At 60.0% G+C, this 18,860-nt stretch overlaps 1 protein-coding gene across 8 annotated transcripts in view; it reads left to right on the top strand.

Annotated features, from left to right (window-relative positions):
* The window catches only part of RBFOX3 (RNA binding fox-1 homolog 3), a 127,593-nt gene that overhangs the window by 12,079 nt on the left and 96,654 nt on the right, over positions 1–18,860 (top strand). The window contains exon 1 of one of the 8 annotated variants that reach the window (XM_058039039.1): positions 18,552–18,655. The exons of the other annotated variants lie outside the window; for them this stretch is intronic. The gene's annotated coding sequence lies outside the window, so the exon portion shown is untranslated. Of the gene's footprint in view, positions 1–18,551; positions 18,656–18,860 lie in introns of those variants that run through there. 8 annotated transcript variants of the gene reach the window in all.

Below are 18,860 nucleotides of genomic sequence, written 5' to 3'. Positions count from 1 at the left end.
GAGGACTAAGTTCGGTCCTTATCTAATCTTGCCTTTGCTGATCGGGTGTGTGGCTTTTGCCAGCAGTTGCTATCAGGACGAGTGTCTCTTATTTTTCTGCAGCAGATTATCTTAAAGTTCTTTCTGGGTCAAACAGCAAATCTGCACCTTCCCTCAGTGCTGTTGTGGTGTGTGAGAGCAGGGAGGTTCCTGGTGTGGTGGGAGTTTGGGATGCTGCCTCCACAGCCCCTCTCAGCCCACCATGGTGTCCTGTCCCCACTCCTGGCCCTCAGTGCCCTGCTCTGTGCTCAGCAGCTCAGCCTCAGAGGGCAACCCACACCCCAGGACACCTTGTCCACCCTGACATGAGGCTCAGAGGCTCGGGGAGGGGCCTGGATTTACCCAGGGTTTTCCAGTGTGGCTTTGTTGAGCTGCCCACTGGACAGGGAGGCTCTTCCTTGGATCCTGACCATGCACCAATCCCCAGAGATGCTCCTGAGGGTGAGCCCAGCTCTGAAGCCCCCGTGTCCCTCTGTGCTCCGCTGCTCCCCACGGGTGACCCTCATCCTCTCGTGCACTGCTGAGCTTCGCTGTATCAGCATCCCATCGTATCAATCTCTGCTGGTTTATGGCTTCTCTGCGGTTTAATCATTGCTGACGACTTGTTTCTCAGAAAAACTGAGTTTAAGGCTTTTGGAGAGTTATGTAACAGAGGTTGCCTTGGTTCCCTGGGCTCTGAACTCACAACCTTTATGTCTTTGCTGATCTTCCTCTGCTCAGGTTGCAGATTTATTCCTTGGTGCTTTGCTTCCTAAGTGCCTGCCACCCTCTCCTCACCAAGCAGAGCTGTCTCCACCTGGTTTTCCCCACCCTGCCTGGGATCATTCTTTGATGTTTCTCCGTAAAACTGAGCTGGGTAGATGAGTTTGTTCTTCCTGGATGGAATTTGTTTGTTCTTCTTAGGCACATGGGTTTGTTCTTCCTGGATGGAATGACAGCCTCTTTGTAGTCCTGAGCATCTCAAGTATTCCCACCTGGACTGATTTGTCAGGGGGCTTTGGGGTCTCTTCCAGAGTGGGTGTTTCCCCAGTGTGACATGGGACAATCCTGCAAGGACACTGAGAGAGGTCCAGGGGATCCCAGCAGGGACGTCAGGGCTGACACCAGCTGGGGGTACAGCTTTGGGCATTTGCAGTGGAAATGCTGGGGTGGGTCCTGCCGTGAGCCCCCAGCCCTGAGCCCCCAGCCCTGAGCCAGCCCTCCTGCTAGCACTGGGCTAAGGACACCCCAGCACTGGTGTCTGCCACCCCACGCTCCACTCCCTCAGCCCAGCACCTTCTCTGCCAGCCCAGCACTCAAGGAACTCAAGGAACAGTTTTTTATCAGCATTTGCTGCCCTGGGTTCGATGCTGTCCTTCAGAGAGCACAGAGCCTCCTGGCAGCACCGAGGGTTTAAAGGGCTCATGATAAAGATGCTATCGCTTGCCAAGCTCAGGGAAAGCCCTAAATATCCTCTGTGCTGTTCTGAGGGGGGTCAGCAGTCCCTGTGGTGCTGCTAACAGCACGGGAAGGTGCTGATAAGGTATCGTGTCCATCGGCTCCTCCAGGAGGGAAGGGATGAGTGAAGGGAAGCACTGCTCCAATCTCTGAGGAATACTGGATGTCAGGAGTGTTTCACGGCACATTTTGATTCAGTATCTGAGGTGCACGAGGCACAGATAAAGAACATCACCTTTGGCCACCCTGCCTGGGGACACTGCGAGCTAAAGGGCTGATTTTGCACTAACAACGCCCCAGGCTCTGGTTCCGTGTGTGGATGTGCCCAGGGGGCCCTGGCTGCTCTGGGCCCACCACGTCCTGCTCAGCATCCTCTGGAGCACCAATCCTGCATCCTTGGAAACGTGCTGAGAGCAGGCAGGGAGCTCCAGGGGCACCACGAGCTGCCAGCCCTGTCCCTGCTGGGGCTGGCACTGTCCACCTCTGTGAAGGTTGATGAAGGGACTAAAAGAGCCCAGTGGAACCGTCCTGCTTGGTGTCCCAGCCTGTTCCCAGCCTTTGGAAGGTGTGATGTGCTGAGCACCCCAGGGCAAACCTGCAGCTCCCTATGGCACATGGATGCACGGGCAGTGCTGGGGCAAGAGGCTGCTGAGCACCAAGGAGGGATAAGCTAAGGATCAGCGTCACTAAAACCTCTGCTCCAGCCTAAAGCTGCCCCAGGAGCAGGGCTGTGGGGCTCTGGGGTGACTCTGGGGGGTGTGTGGAGCTGTTGGGGATGGGGTGCACCTGGGCAGGTGCGTGGTGTGACGGGCGTGCACCAGGGAGCAGGGCAGCACTGCCAGCCCAGGACTTGGCCCGAGCCCTGAAGCAGATGGAGGGAGGAAAGTGCTCCAGCCAAGCTGCTTGGAAGGGCTGGAGAAGAGGAAGGAGGAGGGAAAGGAAGCTTTGAGTGCTGTGGGGGGCTCTTCGGGCAGGCGTTGGCTGCCGGTACCCCCAGGCAGGAGTTTGACTGCTACCCCTGAGTGCTGCCTTGGTGCCCATGTGGGAGCTGTGGGGTGCCCGCGGGGCTGGGCTCGCTCTCCAGCGTGGGGGTGACTGAAGAGAGCCCCGAAATGAGCCCCGAAATGAGCCCCGAAATGAGCCCTGCCCTCAGCCCCTGCAGTGGAGGGTCGGGCAGCGCCGGCGGCACTCGGCGAGGAACCTGCTGCGGGCCGGGGGGGCTCGGAGAGACCCGGGAGAGACCCGGGAGAGACCGGGGGGACCCGGGGGGGACCGGGGGGTGATCCCCGAACCCCCAGCGTGGCCGAGCCGGGCCAGCAGGGGGCGCTGCGAGGCCGCGGCGGGGGCGGCAGAGGCCCGAGAGTCCCGGGAGCGGCGGAACCGGGATGGAACCGGGATGGAACCGGGATGGAGAGGGGATGGAGAGGGGATGGAACCGGGATGGAACCGGGATGGAACCGGGATGGAGAGGGGATAAAGGGGGGATCCTTTCTCCCATTGGGCTGTAATATCACCCCTGATCCCTGGAGGTGTTCCTGGCCCTCCTGCTGCTCCGGACACAGGGTCCACCCTCTCTCTATCCCCGCTCCATCCCCTCTCTATCCCCGCTCCATCCCCTCTCCATCCCCTCTTCCATCCCCTCTTCCATCCCCTCTTCCAGCCCCTCTCCATCCCCGTTCTATCCCCTCTCCATGCCCTCTCCATGCTGGGCTCCTTGGGAAGTGAGCTGGCCAGCGCTCAGGGTGAGGAGAGACACAAAAGCAAGAGAACAGGGAGGAAGGCTCTGTCTCCTCCCTGCAGCCAGGGACCGTCCCTGGGTGATGATGAGGGGGTCGGGTCCCATTCCCTGCTCACTGCTGCTGGATGCTCGTGGTGATTGCCAGGGCTGCTTCTCCTGCTCCTCGCTGGGGTCTGAGCCCTGTGCAGCAGAGCAGGGTCAGCCCTGTGGCTGCAGCCTGGCTCTGCTCTGTCCTGGGGCCCTTCCTCTGTCCCTGGGGCCCTCCCTCTGTCCTGAGACCCTCCCTCTGTCTCTGGGACCCTCCCTCTGTCCCTGGGAACCTCCCTGTGCCCCTGGGACCCTCCCTCTGTCTCTGGGACCCTTCCTGTGCCCCTGGTACCCTCCCTGTGCCCTGTGCAGCAGAGCAGGCTCAGCCCTGTGGCTGCAGCCCGGCTCTGCTCTCCCCTGGACCCTCCCTCTGCACTTGGTTATCCTGGCATCGACCGCTGCCCCCGGCTCTGCTCAGCTTCCCCAGCTAATGGCTGTGTCTGCCTCCCATTGATCCCAGCTGCAGAGCCCATTGATTAACTCCATTTCTTATTACACTTCGTGGTGTTTTACTCCTCTCAGTGCTTCCCTTGTGCCAGCCGCTCGCCCTGCTCCTGCCGGGAGGAGAATCCCTCTGCCCGGAGTGCCCCTGGCCCCGCTCCCCTCTCCCTGGCTGCCCTTCCTCCTGCTCTCCCTGCCTGCCTCTTCCTCCTGGGCCAGGGCAGTGCCTCTGCCCGTTCTGTGCCCGTTCTGTGCCCTGCTCCCATGCAGCTCCTGCCAGTGGCACAGCCCTGCAGGGTGAGAGGCCCTGCCCAAGGCAGGCACTGTGTTCTTCCCTCCCTGACACCTCCACGCTCACCACGTGCTCCGTGCCTCACCTCCTTTCAACTCTCCTGCATGCATCATTCAAAAGCCATAACATTATTTGGCATAAAATATTTACTTAACTGAGCTTTTTGCAAATATTCCCCTCCATTATTTTCCCTCCTTTTGGGAGCAGACACTGCTTCTCCTGTGCTCTCAAATGGCTTCTCTTAAATAATACAACAAGAACGTATGAACACGCAGTAGCCTTTTCCTTCCTCCTGAAATACCCATGAATGTAACGGTGTCACCAATCCACAAGGGCCACACCAGCACTCGGGAACCCCCAGCAGCTCTGCCTGCAGAATCTCCTCACTGTGGGCCTGGGGCAGGCAGGGAAGGTGCTTCAGGAGGGAGCAGAAATACAGGAGAAGGTCTGACTCGATGCAGAGAATTAATATTAATTAAAGAATGTTCCTTTCAGGAGGGACAGCTGAGGCTTGGCACAGAGAGTGCAGCAATGAGCATTCCCAGCCTGGTCCCCACAGGAGGCTGGAAGCAGAATTCCCTCCAGCAGGGACTTGGCTGGTTCGGGGAGGCCAGCCTGGGACACAGGGGGCTAGGGACAGGTCCTCTCGTGGGCAGCAGGATGGGCAGGTCCTAAAGAAGGGGATATGGAATTGTAGGAGCCCCTGGAGCCATCCATCTGGAGAGGCTCAGCAGGTCTCTGCTGTCCTGGCAAAGGTTTGTGGTGTGCTTGGGCTTTTGCTTCTGCTTTCTTCTGACAAGGGGAGTGGTTTGTGTAGGGGGATACAGGATGGGTAAATGAAGATGGTATAGCATGTAATCTTATCCCCTAAAGAGTTGCAGCTGAAGCAATTGCTGAAGATTAGGTGTTAACAGGCCACACCTGTAGCCAATAAGAACGGTGTTATAAAAGAGTGGATTGGTGGGAGCTGGAGTCAGATGGCTGCTGCAAGGACCAGGAACAGTCAGTGCTTAGAGGAGCTGCCTGTGAGAAACATCGAGGAGGTATGGAACTCTGGTGATATGGAATCCTTGCACTATAATGATAATAGAACTCTTGATATATAAGATAACAAGTTTGGAGCTGGAAGGGAGCAGGTTTGGGTTAGGAGTTGGACAAAACTTCCCTGTGAGGATGCTGAGGAGCAGGGATGGAGCCTGGGAGCTCTGACCTGCAGCAGGGCCAGGCTGAGGCAGCTGAGCACTCACAGCGCTGCTGCTCTCTCGTTCCCCATCCCGTGGGACTCAGCTCCGAGCATCCCGGCTGTGCCTGGGGTTGGGCTGGCCCTGGGATCCGCTCACCCCGGCCCTGTGTCCCCGAGTGGGGTTCCAGCGCCCCCCATTCCCAGCCAGCAGGCAGCCCTGTCCCTGTAGCGCGGGCAGGTAATTGATTTCCCGGCCGCGCTGCCGCCGTGCCTGTGCTGACACTCGCTGTCCCTGCCCGCGCTCCCGTCAGCGCCGCGACAGCCGCATCCTGAGATTATTGATAAACACTCATCGGGGCTGGAGCCTGGCAAATTGCCAGCAACCCCAGCGGGTTTCTCTCTTGCCAGCATCATTTTTCTTGATGACAGCATGTTCCGAACTTGGGCGGGGACGGGGCTCCCTGGTAACTTTTTGTGTTGTTGTTTTATGCATTGGTGGTTTTAAAAGATCCCTGCAAAGAGCAGAGTGGCAAGGCTGGGGAGCAAATGCCTGTGATTATCTCTGTCCTCCAGCCAGCCCCACGGAGAGCTGTGCTGAGCTGGATTCTGCTGGGAGCTCTGCTCTCACAGGTCAGCCCTGCTCCTCCATCCCGCTCGGTGCCTCTCCAGGATGAGGAATTCTGGATTCCAGCCTCAAGGATCCCTGGTTTTTCCTCAAGTCCTCTGCTCCTGCAGGCTGTTACCCGGTGCCATGGCATCTGCTTGGGCAGGGACATCAGGATGGTGTGGGCAGGAGCATCCCTGTCTGGAGCCAGGCCATTCCTCATCACCATGAGCCTGATGCTCTGCCAGGACAATCCTCATCACCACGAGCCTGATGCTCTGCCGGAGGGCACACCCCGCCTGTCCCAGCTGCCCGGGCTGGTCCATCCCGATCCCCCATCCCCTGGAGCCGTGCTGGGTGGTGTCAGTGCTGTCCCAGCTCACACTGGGATGTGTGTGGGCACCTTGGGTCTCTCCCTGCGGCTCCTACTGGAGCTCGGAGCATTTTTCCCTCTGCCGGCTCTGCTAATTACTGCGAGGTTGTGATCAGGAGCAGAGGGAAGTGTCCTTCGGTGCTTCTGGCACCACAAATAATTGAGCCATTTTTCACCTATGGCCACTCTAGTTCTTTCCACGTCTCGATTTTTCTCTTAATCGCTTGGAGATGCTGTTGCAGCTCTGGATTCACAGCCACGTCCAGGCTTTTCAGTAATCACCAGGATTTTGTGCTCCCTTGCTAACTGCTTGCTGCTTTCTCAGTTTGTGCTTCAGCTCCGGGATGGAGCTCAGTTTATCTGGGCTGGGTTTGCTCTGTGCCGATGTTGATGGAGCTCAGTTTATCCGGGCTGGGTTTGCTCTGTGCTGATGTTGATGGAGCTCAGTTTATCTGGGCTGGATTTGCTCTGTGTTGATGGAGCTCAGTTTATCTGGGCTGGATTTGCTCTGTGTTGATGGAGCTCAGTTTATCTGGGCTGGATTTGCTCTGTGCCGATGTTGATGGAGCTCAGTTTATCCGGGCTGGGTTTGCTCTGTGCCGATGTTGATGGAGCTCAGTTTATCCAGGCTGGGTTTGCTCTGTGTTGATGGAGCTCAGTTTATCTGGGCTGGGTTTGCTCTGTGCTGATGTTGATGGAGCTCAGTTTATCCAGGCTGGGTTTGCTCTGTGCCGGTGTTGCTGAGCCCGGGCGGTGCCTGCTGATCCCGGGATTCCTCAGGAGCACATTCCAGCACAGCACGGAGCTCCCGAGCCGGCACAGCTTGTCTGGGAATTGGGGAGCCCAGGGCTCCGTGCAGCAGAGTCGGGATGGGAGCGGCTCTCGGGAGGCAGCCCTGCTGCCCCCACCCAGGGCCATGCCAGAGCTGTGCTTTGCAGTGCCAGGGCCGTGCTCTGCCGTGCCAGTGGCCGGCCAGGCTGGGGCAGTGAAGATGTTCACGGCAAACTGAAAGCTGTGATTTATCAGTGCTGGTCCCCAGAGGCTCAGGGGCTGTCAGGCACCAAAAAATCCCATCCATCACAGTGGGGGTGAGCTGCCTCTTTTTTCTTTTTTTTTTTTTTTTTTTTTTTTTTTTTTTTTTTTTGTGTGTGTGTTTTGGCCGTTTTATTCCGGAGCTGCGAGGGGGAGCAGAGTGAAAGGCAGCCCTGGGCATGGGGGGCCGGGGAGCCCCAGAGGTGGATTGTGCCTCTCTCCTTCCCCTGCATTATGAAATCTCTCCCCTCTGCTGTGCTTTTGGGGGCTGCAGCCCCTGTGAGGTCTCCAGATTGTGCACAGGGGCTCAGCTGTGCCCCCCAGCTTTTCCCCGTGTCCCCCATTTGTCCCCATCTGTCTGCACACGTGTGTGTGTGTGAGAGTACATCTGTGTGCAGATCTGATTGTTTGCCTCTGTGTAACATTTTCTTTTCCCGATGTTTATGGGCCATGGGATTGGAAGTGAAGCAGCTCCTTAATTGCTGTCAGGCAAGGAGACGGGTTATAAAGTTGCCAAGGGAGAAAATAGCTCGCTCTGGGGTAGATGCTGGGGTGATGAAGAGAGGAGGGGGCGGGAGTGGAGGAGATGAGGAGAGAGAACGGAAGGGACCAGCAGGCAGTGCCGGAGCTGGCTTGGGAAAGGAGCTGCTGGGGAGGAGGAGAAAGGGCAGGCAGAGACAGAGGTGTGCTGGGCGAGAGTCAGCTCCCCTTGGGGAGCCTCCTGTGCGCCCCAGGATGGCGGCATTTGCCTTCTCCTGTCCCGAGTGTGGCTCCTGGAGCAGTTCACAGAGGGAATTCAGGAGGAAGGGCTCCCTCCTGTCTGTCCTCGCCATCCTCCCCGCTGCCGGAGCCTCCTGCCTGCTGCCGCTCCAGTTCCAGGTCCTTTGCTCGCAGCCCTCCTCATCTGCATCTCTTTCTTGTTTGCTTCGTTACGTGCCGGTGTGGCCCTGCACCGTGTCATCCTCACTGCGCGGCTGCTCCCTCTCCCTGCTCTCCCGTTCCCCCAGCCGGGACTCCCTCTCTCCCTTTCCCTTCCCTCCCTCCCAGCGCCGCACATGAAAGCGCCCTGATGGCCACGGCGCGATAGCAGAGACGGAACTTAATTTCACAGCGTTTTCATATAATACTCCATAAAACTGAGCAAATTTGCTGGAGTCCAAAGGCATCTCATTATGCAGAGTCATTGGAAGGGAGCGTTTCTGTTCGGGGCCTCGGTGAGGGGATGGTGCAGAAGAAGGGAAAAATAATTAATTAGGTGCTGCTCTGGATCAAAGATCCTGCATTGCAAGGCACGTTAAATAAACGCCTGGCTCATGAATAAAAGCTGCACCAAACCCCGTTTGCCTGGCCCCACACAGAAATCTTCTGTGGAGCTGAAGGGGTGTACAGGGAGATCTTTGGCTGGGCCTGTGCCCCAGGAGGAGGAGATGGAGCAGGGCAGGAGAGGGAGATGGATCTGGGCACGGGGGGGATGGATCACAGCGTGCTCAGCCAGGCGGGAGCAGGAGGCCTTGAGGAGGAAACACCAAGTGTGGCTCTGTTCCTTGGCGTTCCCCCGTGCCCTGGTGTGGGAAGCAGTGCTGGCCAGAGCTCCTGCCCCGGTGGATGGCAGTGCTGCTCCCACGGCAGGACAGGACGGGGCAGGTGGATTGAAACTGCAGCCACAGGAGAGCAGAGCAGAGAGCTCGCTTCACTTCACACTGTTAATTAATCTCCGAGCCAATGAGGATGCTCTCATCTGGTCTTTACTTAATCCATAACCCAGAAATCCTCAAATTATGTCATTTGTTCAATACAGATGAAATTAATTACTCTGGGAAAGAGGCAACAAGTTGCATTTGCGATGCTCCCCATCGCGCAATCAGCGCGGTGCGGTGGCCGTGGCAGCACCTGCAGGGCTGAGCAGCAGTGGGATCCTGTGGGGAGCACCCAGGGTGATCCCCAGAGGTGTCAGGGCCTCACTCACACCCAGGGCTGCTCCTCTCTCCCCTCCATGCCTGCTGTGCCCATGCCAGGCACTCTGAGCATCCCCTGGCACGTCCCCAAAGGGCTGCAATGCAGGACGAGCCCCTGGGCTGGGCTGCCTGCATGGGGGAACCCCTCACCCTGTGTCCCTGCTCCCCGGGGGTTGTGGGGTTCCCTGACCCCTTCCTGGGGGGAAAGCTTTGCTGTGAGTGGTGAAGGCAGCTACCAGCTCGCACACAACTAACAGAAGGAGCTGTTGTAACAAAAAATCCATAGTGGTTGTTTGCTAAAATGGCTGTAATGAATTGAAAAATATGACAAGCTGCTGCAGGCAGCTACTGGGAGGTGTCAGGACCCTCAGCCCAGCTCTGCAGCTCACCTGGGTCACCCAACACGGCGGAATCCTTTCAGAGGAGAGGAAAACCAAGTTTTTCTCCGTGCTATCAATTTAAATAAATTACCTATTACATTAGCTGCACTTAAAGCAAAGCAAGAAATCAATCCCTGCCTCGGCTGCTCTAAACCCTTGGTTTGCACCGTGAAAGCTGTGACTGTCAGAGGTGCCCTGGCACTGGGGGCTGTGTGTTGGGGGCACTGCCCAGCTGCCCTCAGTGCTGCTGCCCTGGGTGCTGCAGGTACCCTGAGGGGCCCCCAGGTGAGCGGGAGCTCTGTGCCAAGCTGGGCTGGCTCTGCATCCCTGAGCATTGGCACCTCGGGGCACTGAGCCCCAGGGCAGCTGTGAGGATTGATCCTGGCTGATCCTGATTGATCCTAGATCCCACCAGCTCCAGGGGGTGAGCAGAGCCTGCCCAGCCAGCACAGGGGTGAGGCAGGGATGCAGGCAGGGGTGCAGGCAGGGGTGCAGGATGGATGCAGGGATGCAGGCAGGGGTGTAAGGATGGATGTAGGAAGCAGAAATGTGGGCAGGCACCCCTGTGGGAGCTGGGCAGGGCAGGGTCCCCGAGGGCAGGGCACGTTTCAGGAGCAGCCTTTCAGGCATGGCTGTTCCCTGTGTTTTTTTTTCCTGCTGAAAGTGCTGCCTCGTGCAAAGCCGCTCGAGCTCCTCGGATAAATTAGCATCCAGGGGATTGTTTTCCTCTACATTTTGTGCAGTTGCATAAGAGGGAGGAACAGAGGAGTCCAAGGAGCAGATTGCTTTGTGGAAGCATGAAACAGCCAGAGCCGCTGCCCCTCCTGCTGCCTGCAGCTGGCTGAGGCTGCGGGGTCGGAGCTGCTGGGGCTCCTCACCTGGGCAGGGCAGGACAGGAGGGCAGGGGCTCTCTCTGGGCATCTCCGGGCCGTGCCCAGGTGTGCCGGTCCCCAGTGAGACCGTGCCCAGCAGCAGAGCCCCAGCCCTGCTGCCAGGGCAGCCCCTGCCTGCTGCTGCTGCTCTGCCTCCTGCTCCGAGGGGCTGGGGGAGCCAGGGGAGCCCAAGAGGAGCTCTGGGGGAGCCAGGGGAGCTCTGGGGGGCCAGGGGAGCCCCAAGAGGAGCTCTGGGAGAGCCAGGGGAGCTCTGGGGGAGCCAGGGGAGCCCCAAGAGGAGCTCTGGGGGAGCCAGGGGAGCCCCAAGAGGAGCTCTGGGGGAGCCGGGGGAGCCCAAGAGGAGCTCTGGGGGAGCCCCAACGGGAGCTCTGGGGGAGCCAGGGGAGCCCCAACAGGAGCTCTGGGGGAGCCCCAACGGGAGCTCTGGGCGCTCCCCGGCGGGGCCGTTCCCATCGCGAGGAGGAGGAGGAGCGGGAGGAAGGTGTCGGTATCCATCAGCCGCCTCCCCCTGGCCCGACCCCATCGATTGTAGCGATCGCAGGGTGAGGAGCCGTGCGAGGCGATCGATGTCCCGCAGCCCTGGCAGCGAGGCGCGGCCGGAGGGTTTGGTTTAACCCTTCTCGCAGCCCCGTGCGGCTCCCCGGGGCTCGGGGGCTGCTGCCTGGCCGGGCCGGGCTGCACGTTCGTGGTTCCTGCCCTGCGTTATTCCCTGCGAGCCTGACCCCATCCTGCTGTCGGGTGACCTCCCTGGGGGCTTTTCCCGTGCCGGGGCAGGGGGAGATGCCGATGGGCTCCTCGGGCAGCACCGCCGAGCCGTGGCCTTCCCGGGGGTCCGGTCCGGGCTGGGCTATCAGCACCCCAGTGATAACTGCGGCGTTATCGCTTCGCCTTCCCCCGGGAGGAGCTGCAGATGGGCAGGGGCGGGATGAGAGACCCGGCGGGGCTCGGACGGGCAGGAGAGCGAAGAGAAGGGGCAGGGAGGGAGGGCAGGGGCTGCGGGGATGCCGGCGATGCTGGGGAGAGGAGGGAGCCGGGGGAGCGCGCCGGGAGCGCTTTCATAACGCGCAGCCAGAGCGCTTTGCTGAGGCACGAGTGATGGGGGTGAACAGGATTATCGCACAGAAGGGACCAGTGCAATAACAAACATCGCATCCAGCGCCGCCCCGGTGCGGAGCGGGCTGCGGGGACGGCGCCGGAGCCCGTGCGGGGCTCGGGGCTGAACGGGAGCGCTCGGGCTCTCCGGCTCCCGTGAGCGCAGCGCCGTGTCCGCGCGGGGCTGGGAGCCCGGGGGCCGCTGTGGGGTGAGCCGATGTCCTGCAGAGGGCTCGGGGGGGTTCTCGGGCTGCCCGCAGCCTGCGGGCACCTGCGGGTCCCAGGGTGGCACCGGGATGTGCCCGGGTGCGGGCAGTGCCCGCGGATGCCCGGCCCGGATCCCGGAGGGGAGGGAGCTGTGCCGTGCCCTGCCGCTGCCACCGAGGGCTCTGCCCGGCCCTGGCATCCGGGGGTGCCCGGCCCCGCTGGGCTGGCTCTGACACGGCCCTGCACGCCGTGTGGCAGCGGCGCTTCTGTGGGGAGGGGCGGAGGGATGGGAGCCCCGCCAGCGGGCAGGGCGCGACAGCGACAGGCAGTGCTGGGCTCTGAGGGCTGTGATGGAGGTAAAGAGCATTATCCCACAGCAGCCCGGGCGGGACCGGGACAGGCAGTGCTGGGGCTCTGAGGGCTGTGGTGGAGGTAAAGAGCATTATCCCACAGGCCACAGGCAGGGGACAGCAGCCCGGGCGGGACCGGGACAGGCGGTGCTGGGGCTCTGAGGGCTGTGATGGAGGTAAAGAGCATTATCCCACAGCAGCCCGGGCGGGACCGGGACAGGCAGTGCTGGGCTCTGAGGGCTGTGATGGAGGTAAAGAGCATTATCCCACAGGCAGGGACAGCAGCCCGGGCGGGACCGGGACAGGCAGTGCTGGGCTCTGAGGGCTGTGATGGAGGTAAAGAGCATTATCCCACAGGCAGGGACAGCAGCCCGGGCGGGACCGGGTCAGGCAGTGCTGGGGCTCTGAGGGCTGTGATGGAGGTAAAGAGCATTATCCCACAGGCCACAGGCAGGGGACAGCAGCCCGGGCGGGACCGGGACAGGCAGTGCTGGGCTCTGAAGGGTGCAGGGGATGCAGTGCTGGGCCCAGGGGCCTCTGCTCTCTGGGATCCCCTCGGAACACTGCAGGACTGAAGGCACAAAAGTCTCCCTTGACTTTGTTACCGTGACGGGGAGAGGCTCTTTAGCCACATTAACAACCTGCGATCTGACGGGAAAGATTAAATAACTCAGTCTCCTCCCCACCACTCACTTGAGATTCTGGCAGAATTGCCACAATTAGAAAAATTCACCTCGAAGCTTCATTGTGAAGGGCCGAGCCGTGAGGAAGTGTTTGGCCCAGAGGGAAGCAGGGGAGGAATTTCAGCTGCCTCTCATCTTTCATCATTTGCCTTCTCCTGCTCCTATCTTGGCAGCCCCAGTATTTTGCTTTGTCTCCTTCAGGTGACTAATCATTAGACTAATTAGTTGCTAATCAATGTTTAATTAAAATGTAGCGGTTAATTACTGGAGGTGGTACCGCAGGTTGGCTATGAAGTGTGATGGAAATATTTTTAAGGGCAGTTCCCGGGGAGCTGTCCCTGTCCTGGGCTCAGGGCTGCTCCGGGCTCCCCTCCCCTGGGCGCTGCAGGTGTGACACACCTGGGACAGCTCCTGGGGTGGGTGGCTCCGGAGCATCCCTGCCACTGCCCAGGTGTGGCAGCTGGGGATGGAGGAGCCTGGGCAGCTCTGGGCAGGGTGGGATGTGGAGGATGGAATGGGAAGCAGCCAGAGCAGGGACCCCCACGCACTGGCTGTGTCCCCTCCCGGGTGCTGAGCACTGGGGACGGGCGCTTGGATGGTGCTGTGCTTGTGCCAATGCTACCATTTGCATTCTCCCTGCCGCTCCCATCCCTTATTTCACCTCACTTGTCATTTTATGGCTCGCTTTAATGCCTGGAGAGCAGACCCACAGCATAACGAGGTCTGGTCCTGCGGCAGACACGGTGTCTCCATCCAGCTGAGACACCAGAGCACAGCGACTGTGCCTCTGTCTGGGTCAGGCATGGGGTGTCTGTCACCTGGCCAGGAGCAGGGATGTGTTTTTGGGGAAAAACATTCCTTTTTTCCTCCCCTGCTAGTTAGAGGAAGATGCTAACAGCAGCCCAGGGGTTGGGTGGCTGGGGTGGTGACAATGCAAGGAACAAGCTATGTTTAGAAATAATTGCTTTGTCTTTCACAGAGGTATTAGTGCCTCCATGCTGGCAGCTACAGGAATTAGCTGGAAGTTTTGGTGACACAAATACAGAAGCAAAATTATTGCTGCTTATCATCGCTTCTGTGTGTGTGTGAGGGGAAGGAGACATCCCCAGGGCAGAGGGGCTGGAGCTGGGGGTCTCCACACACGGCTGGCACATCCTTGGCTGGGGAGCCCAGCTTTGGTGGCTCTTGCTCCACCACAGAGATGCTGGTTTTGTGCCAAGGGGGTGTGCCCACCCCTGGGACAGTCACAGGGACCTGCAGCACCAGCCTGGGGAGTGGCACACCCTGGGGAACACTCAGTGCTGGCATCTTCCTGCAGATCCTGCTGCTGATCCAGGTGAGCAGCACCACAGCCAAGGGGAAGGTTCTCCGTGGTAAAATTCTGCTCTCCCTGATCCTGCTGTGCCCAATCCAGGCTCCTCTTTGGGTCGAGGAGCCAACTGGGGGGCTCAGAAGTGGCACCGGGTGGCAGTGCCAGGTCACTGGGTGGCAGTGCCAGGCCGGCAGCCGAGGGTCCCTGGGGATGTGTGAGGAGCAGCAGCTCCTGTGGAATGCAGGGTGCATGGCAATGGGAGGATCCTCCCTGGGAGCAGGCACAGAGCCCCTCGGGAGGCTGCTGTCCCTTCCATGGGGAGCACCCGTGGCTCTCTGCTGTTCGTTTCTCCTGGCTCCGGGAGCGCTGTCCCTGCCCCGTCCCTGCCCGTCCCTGGCGGCCCACGGCCCCCAAAAGTAAAGCTGAGTGTTTGGGAGGAGCAGATCTCTGATGGAACAGGGCAGTTCCTGCTCTCAGATATGAAATTCCGTGCAGAATATTAAATAATTTCCTCCTCAGTGATCCCGGTAAATTGAATTAGCTCTTGCTCCCCCGATAGAGTGGTGAGGCTCCGAGGGAAGGGGAGGAAGGGGAATGTTCCTGGGCCTGTCCCGTTCTGTCCCCAGCATCGCCTCCTGCTCCCCCTCTGGAGCCGGGTCCCAGCTCCAGCTGCTGCTGTGAGGAGGGGGCTGGAGCTGGAAGCCCCTTTCTCTCTGCTCTGCCTGGAGGGAGCAGGGCTGGGAAGGAGCCTGGGCAAAATCAGGGCGATTTTGGGTCATTGTCCAGGGCCTTTTCTGTAGCCTGAGAGCTGGGTTCAGGAGCGAAGATGGGAATCACACAAGTAGCTCACTTTCAGGACGTGTTTGCTGTGGTGATTCTGGTGTTGCTGGTGATTGGGTTTTTTTTCTGTGTGTGTGATGTTTGGTTTGTTTTTGCAAATCTTAGAACATCAGAGCAAAGAGGGGAAAAAAAAATCTCTTTGCGATGGAAGCAGCTAATAGTGGGTTATAAATGTGTCTGTGGCACGGTTCATTAGCTGCCATGACATATTGAGGGCTGGGAGCGGTGTGATACCGGCAAATCAATTCCAAATTTCATCTGAGAAGGAATGTGGGGAGGCCAGATCATGCAACATGTTACCAAACATTCCTTCCCAGCCGGAGCGGAGCTGCTCCTCTCTCCGGGTGCCGCTCCTGCTGGGCTGCGGCGCAGAATGCAAAATAAATAAATAACCAAGCATCTAATTTACTGATGATTAATTTGCATAATTAGTGCTGTGTCAAATCACTTCACCGAGGTGCAAGGCACACTCTGCTGAGGTGTTTGCATGGACATCTTCGCAGGTTTCCCCAGGCTCACCCTATTTCACATTTAACAGCCTCCTGAGGATGTCACTTTGGCGTTGATGGCGTTTCACAGGGTCCAGGGGGATGTGAGAGCCGGGGGTCTGCAGGGCCAATCCCCTGCCAGCCTTCTCGTGCCCCTTCCTGGGGCTGGAGCAGTGCCCTGCCCTGGCAATCTGTGTGGCAGCGGGTGGCTGCAGCCCTGGAGCCAGGGATGAGCTCACGTGGGCACAGAGCTGCCTGCTCTGGTGCTGCCAGCGCCCTGGAGAGGGGCAGCGAGGTGGGAGCTGGGTCCTGGTCATGCAGCATCCCCTGCTGCTCCAGGGATGCTCTGGGAGGGGGCTCAGGGTGGGCACACAAGGATGAGGCTTTGGGAGGGGGCTCAGGGTGGGCACACGGGGATGAGGCTTTGGGAGGGGGCTCAGGGTGGGCACACGGGGATGAGGCTTTGGGAGGGGACTCGGGATGGGTGGGCAGGGATGAAGCTTTGGCTGCTCTGGGAGGGGGCTCAGGGTGGGCACACGGGGATGAGGCTTTGGGATCGGTGCAGCGATGGGGCCCAAGGCAGTGCCTGGGAGGGGGCAGCAGTGTCTGAGTGCTGGCAGCACCCCTGCCGTGTGCCCCTCGCTTTCCCAAGGCTTTCTCTGCCTCTGCAGGGTGGTTTATATCCCCGAGTGCCGCTGGTGCCGCAGCCCCCTCCCTTGCCATCAGGGCAACCCCAGCCCCAGCAGCGCTTTCCCCTCCCTGCTCCTGTCTCGGCAGGGACCTGGGGTGGAGCACGGGACTGGCTCTGGCTCCTTCCCTCCCTCCCTGGGGAGCTGTGGAAAGCCGGCAGGTGAGGTGGCCAGGGTACCGTGCATCCGTGGAACGCTCTAAAGCACGCAGCGCTGCGGGCAGCCCCGGTCACATCCCTGCTCCTGCTCCCTGTAATGGATATCAGATTGTTCTCCCGATCTTGGCATTGTTTCAATAATTGACTGATGCAGCGCAGTGTTCACTGATTTAATAAGTTTGTTAGTGTAATAGAGGCTCAGGATTTCGCTGTTAATGTGCAGTGACAATTGCATTGTAGATTTGCTCATTACGTTACATAACTTAGCTATAAAATCTATCGGAAATTGTGTTTAAAACAGCGTTATTGCAGAGCCCATCAGCATGGCTCTCCCTGCTCCTCCCACGGTGCTTTGCAGTCTGAGTGTGTCCGCCCAGCGCCTCGCTGGGATTGCACGTTCCGCTTTGGCTTTTTTGGGTCAGGGCATCTGACACCTGCCAGGAAACAGCCCCGGGTTCTGCCGTGCCATCCCAGCCTCCCCACTGCGGCCGGGGGTGCTGCAGGTACCCGGGGCAGCTCTCTGGGGGCAGCTCCAGCTGGCACCGTGCCCCCGGCCCGCTGGGGGGACAGGCACTGGTGGGGGAGCTCTTGGCAGGCCCAGGCTCGGGCTGCCAGGGCTGTGCCAGGGCTGTGCCCGCTGCAAACCTCCCCATCTGGGCAGAGCCCTGGGGAGGGGCTGGGCACCCTTTGGGCGCCTCAAACCTGGGGGTCCCTGAGAGCCGTGGGGGGATGTGGGGGCTGTTGCTCATTGTCTCGTGTCTCTCCCTGGGGCTGAGTGGCCTCTGTGGCCTTGTGCAGGAGATTCCAGGACCGGCTGCCTGGCTGGGGCACGGTGCTCAGCCCTGGGGCCCGAGGGATCCCCAGAGCTGTGGGGCTCTGCATTCCAGCAGCCGTGTCCAGGGAAAAGCCCAGATGGAGCCACGCTGGGTCCTGTCATCTCTGTGCTGCAGCCACAGCTCTGAGGAAAACCTCCTCTTCCTTAAAGATGGAACAGATCCCCGCAGCAGTAATTTAAACAGCTCTGACTGCCTCCGAATGAAGGCCCTGATGGCCAATAGGCTGTGAAATCGGCTAAGGAAAAAGGAAAGCCATCTTTTTCCCAGAGTGATGCTCGTTCCCGCGGTTCACACACAGCCTTGCAGGGTTTGCTGCCTGGTGCCGTTTCCAGCGCCTGCTCTTCCCTCCGCTGCCGCTCCGTGCATCCTCAGCCATTATCTCCCGCCTGCTCCTCCTCCTCCTCCTCCTCTCCCAGGCCGGGAGGACTCCCCTCCCTCCGATCCCCGGAGGGTTCCCCGGTGGTTCCGCGGTGCTTCCCGCCCGGTACCCTGTGCCGGTACCGGTGCTGGGGCCTGTTCCGTTCCGGTGGGTTGTTCAGCAATGCCGGCACCGGAGCCCGCTCCGCTCGGTGTGCTCCACACAAGCGGTGTGCGCTTCCAGGAACGGATGGGTGGGAGGGATGGGATGGGATGGCAGCCAGCAGGACCCGGCTCCGGGGCTCGGGATGCCGGGAAGGTTTGCAGAGCTGAGCTCTCCCGCATTCGCCGCTCCTCGCTCTCCAAATGTGCTGCCTAAAGCATCTTCAGCCTCAGTGAAGCGTGAGGAAGCGGCACAGCGGGGCAGAGCAGGGAGCGGGCCTGGCTGCCTTTGTCGGGAGAACAAGGCTGCCGCGGCCCCGAGGGCTAAAAATACCCGCGGATCATACAAAATAGATGTGGGCATGGGTGAGGCGCAGCCCGGGTGCTCACGGTGCTCACTCACGTGGTGGCTGCTCACAATCCTGGTGGTTTTCTCCAGAGTGGGCTCCAGGGCCTCGGGAGGGAACGGGGAGCAGTGCCTGGTTTGGGGGGCTCTGCAGGAACCTGGGAAAGTGTCAGAGATCACCCTGTGCTAAACTCGTAGGAGATAACTTCCTGCTCAAGCAGGCTGTAGACATTCCAGATATTTCTCAGGAAATAGAGCTTGGGGAGCTTCACCACAGTTTTAACTATTGGGAACCACAAATAAATCGTCTGAGCGGAGAAAAAGCGCTGAGCCCCTTCCCGGAGCGCCAGCAGGAGCAGGTCACTGTGACGGCCCTGTGCCACCCCACGGCCCGTGGGATTCGGGGGGTTTGGGGGGGTTTGGCTGCCAGAGCGGCTCCCGGCTCTGCCCGCGATGGAAGCGAGCCCGGGAAGGGGCAGAGCAGCCCCGCGGACAGCTCGGTACCGTAGCGCAGCTCTGCCCGCTCCGCCGGCTCCCCAGGGGAGGCGATGAGCAGCCGAGAGCGAGAGAGCCGCGAATGCCAGAGCTCTGCTCTTGCATAACACCCGGGAAGCTTCCAGCGGCGCTGGGAATGCCCGCATCGCTCCGGAGATCCCCAGTGGGACCGAAAGGGAAGGAAGGGTAAGGGGCCGAGACGCGCACGGCGCTGTGGGGAGTCTGGGGGATGCTCCGGAGCCGCATCCTGCGGGCTCCCGGCACCGCCTCGCGTTTCCCGGTGTTTGCAGTGAGGATTGGAAATCCCTTTCCTGCTCCGTCCTGCCAGGGGCTGACGCGAGCCTGGGCATCCCTCTCGGTGCCCGGGTATCCTTTTCAGTGTCCGGGTATC

The sequence above is a fragment of the Melospiza georgiana genome, chromosome 21 (genome assembly GCF_028018845.1).
Source record: "Melospiza georgiana isolate bMelGeo1 chromosome 21, bMelGeo1.pri, whole genome shotgun sequence".
Lineage (NCBI taxonomy): Eukaryota > Metazoa > Chordata > Aves > Passeriformes > Passerellidae > Melospiza > Melospiza georgiana.
The sequence above is the reverse complement of the archived record's forward strand: the minus strand, read 5'-3'. Positions and strand labels throughout refer to the sequence as shown.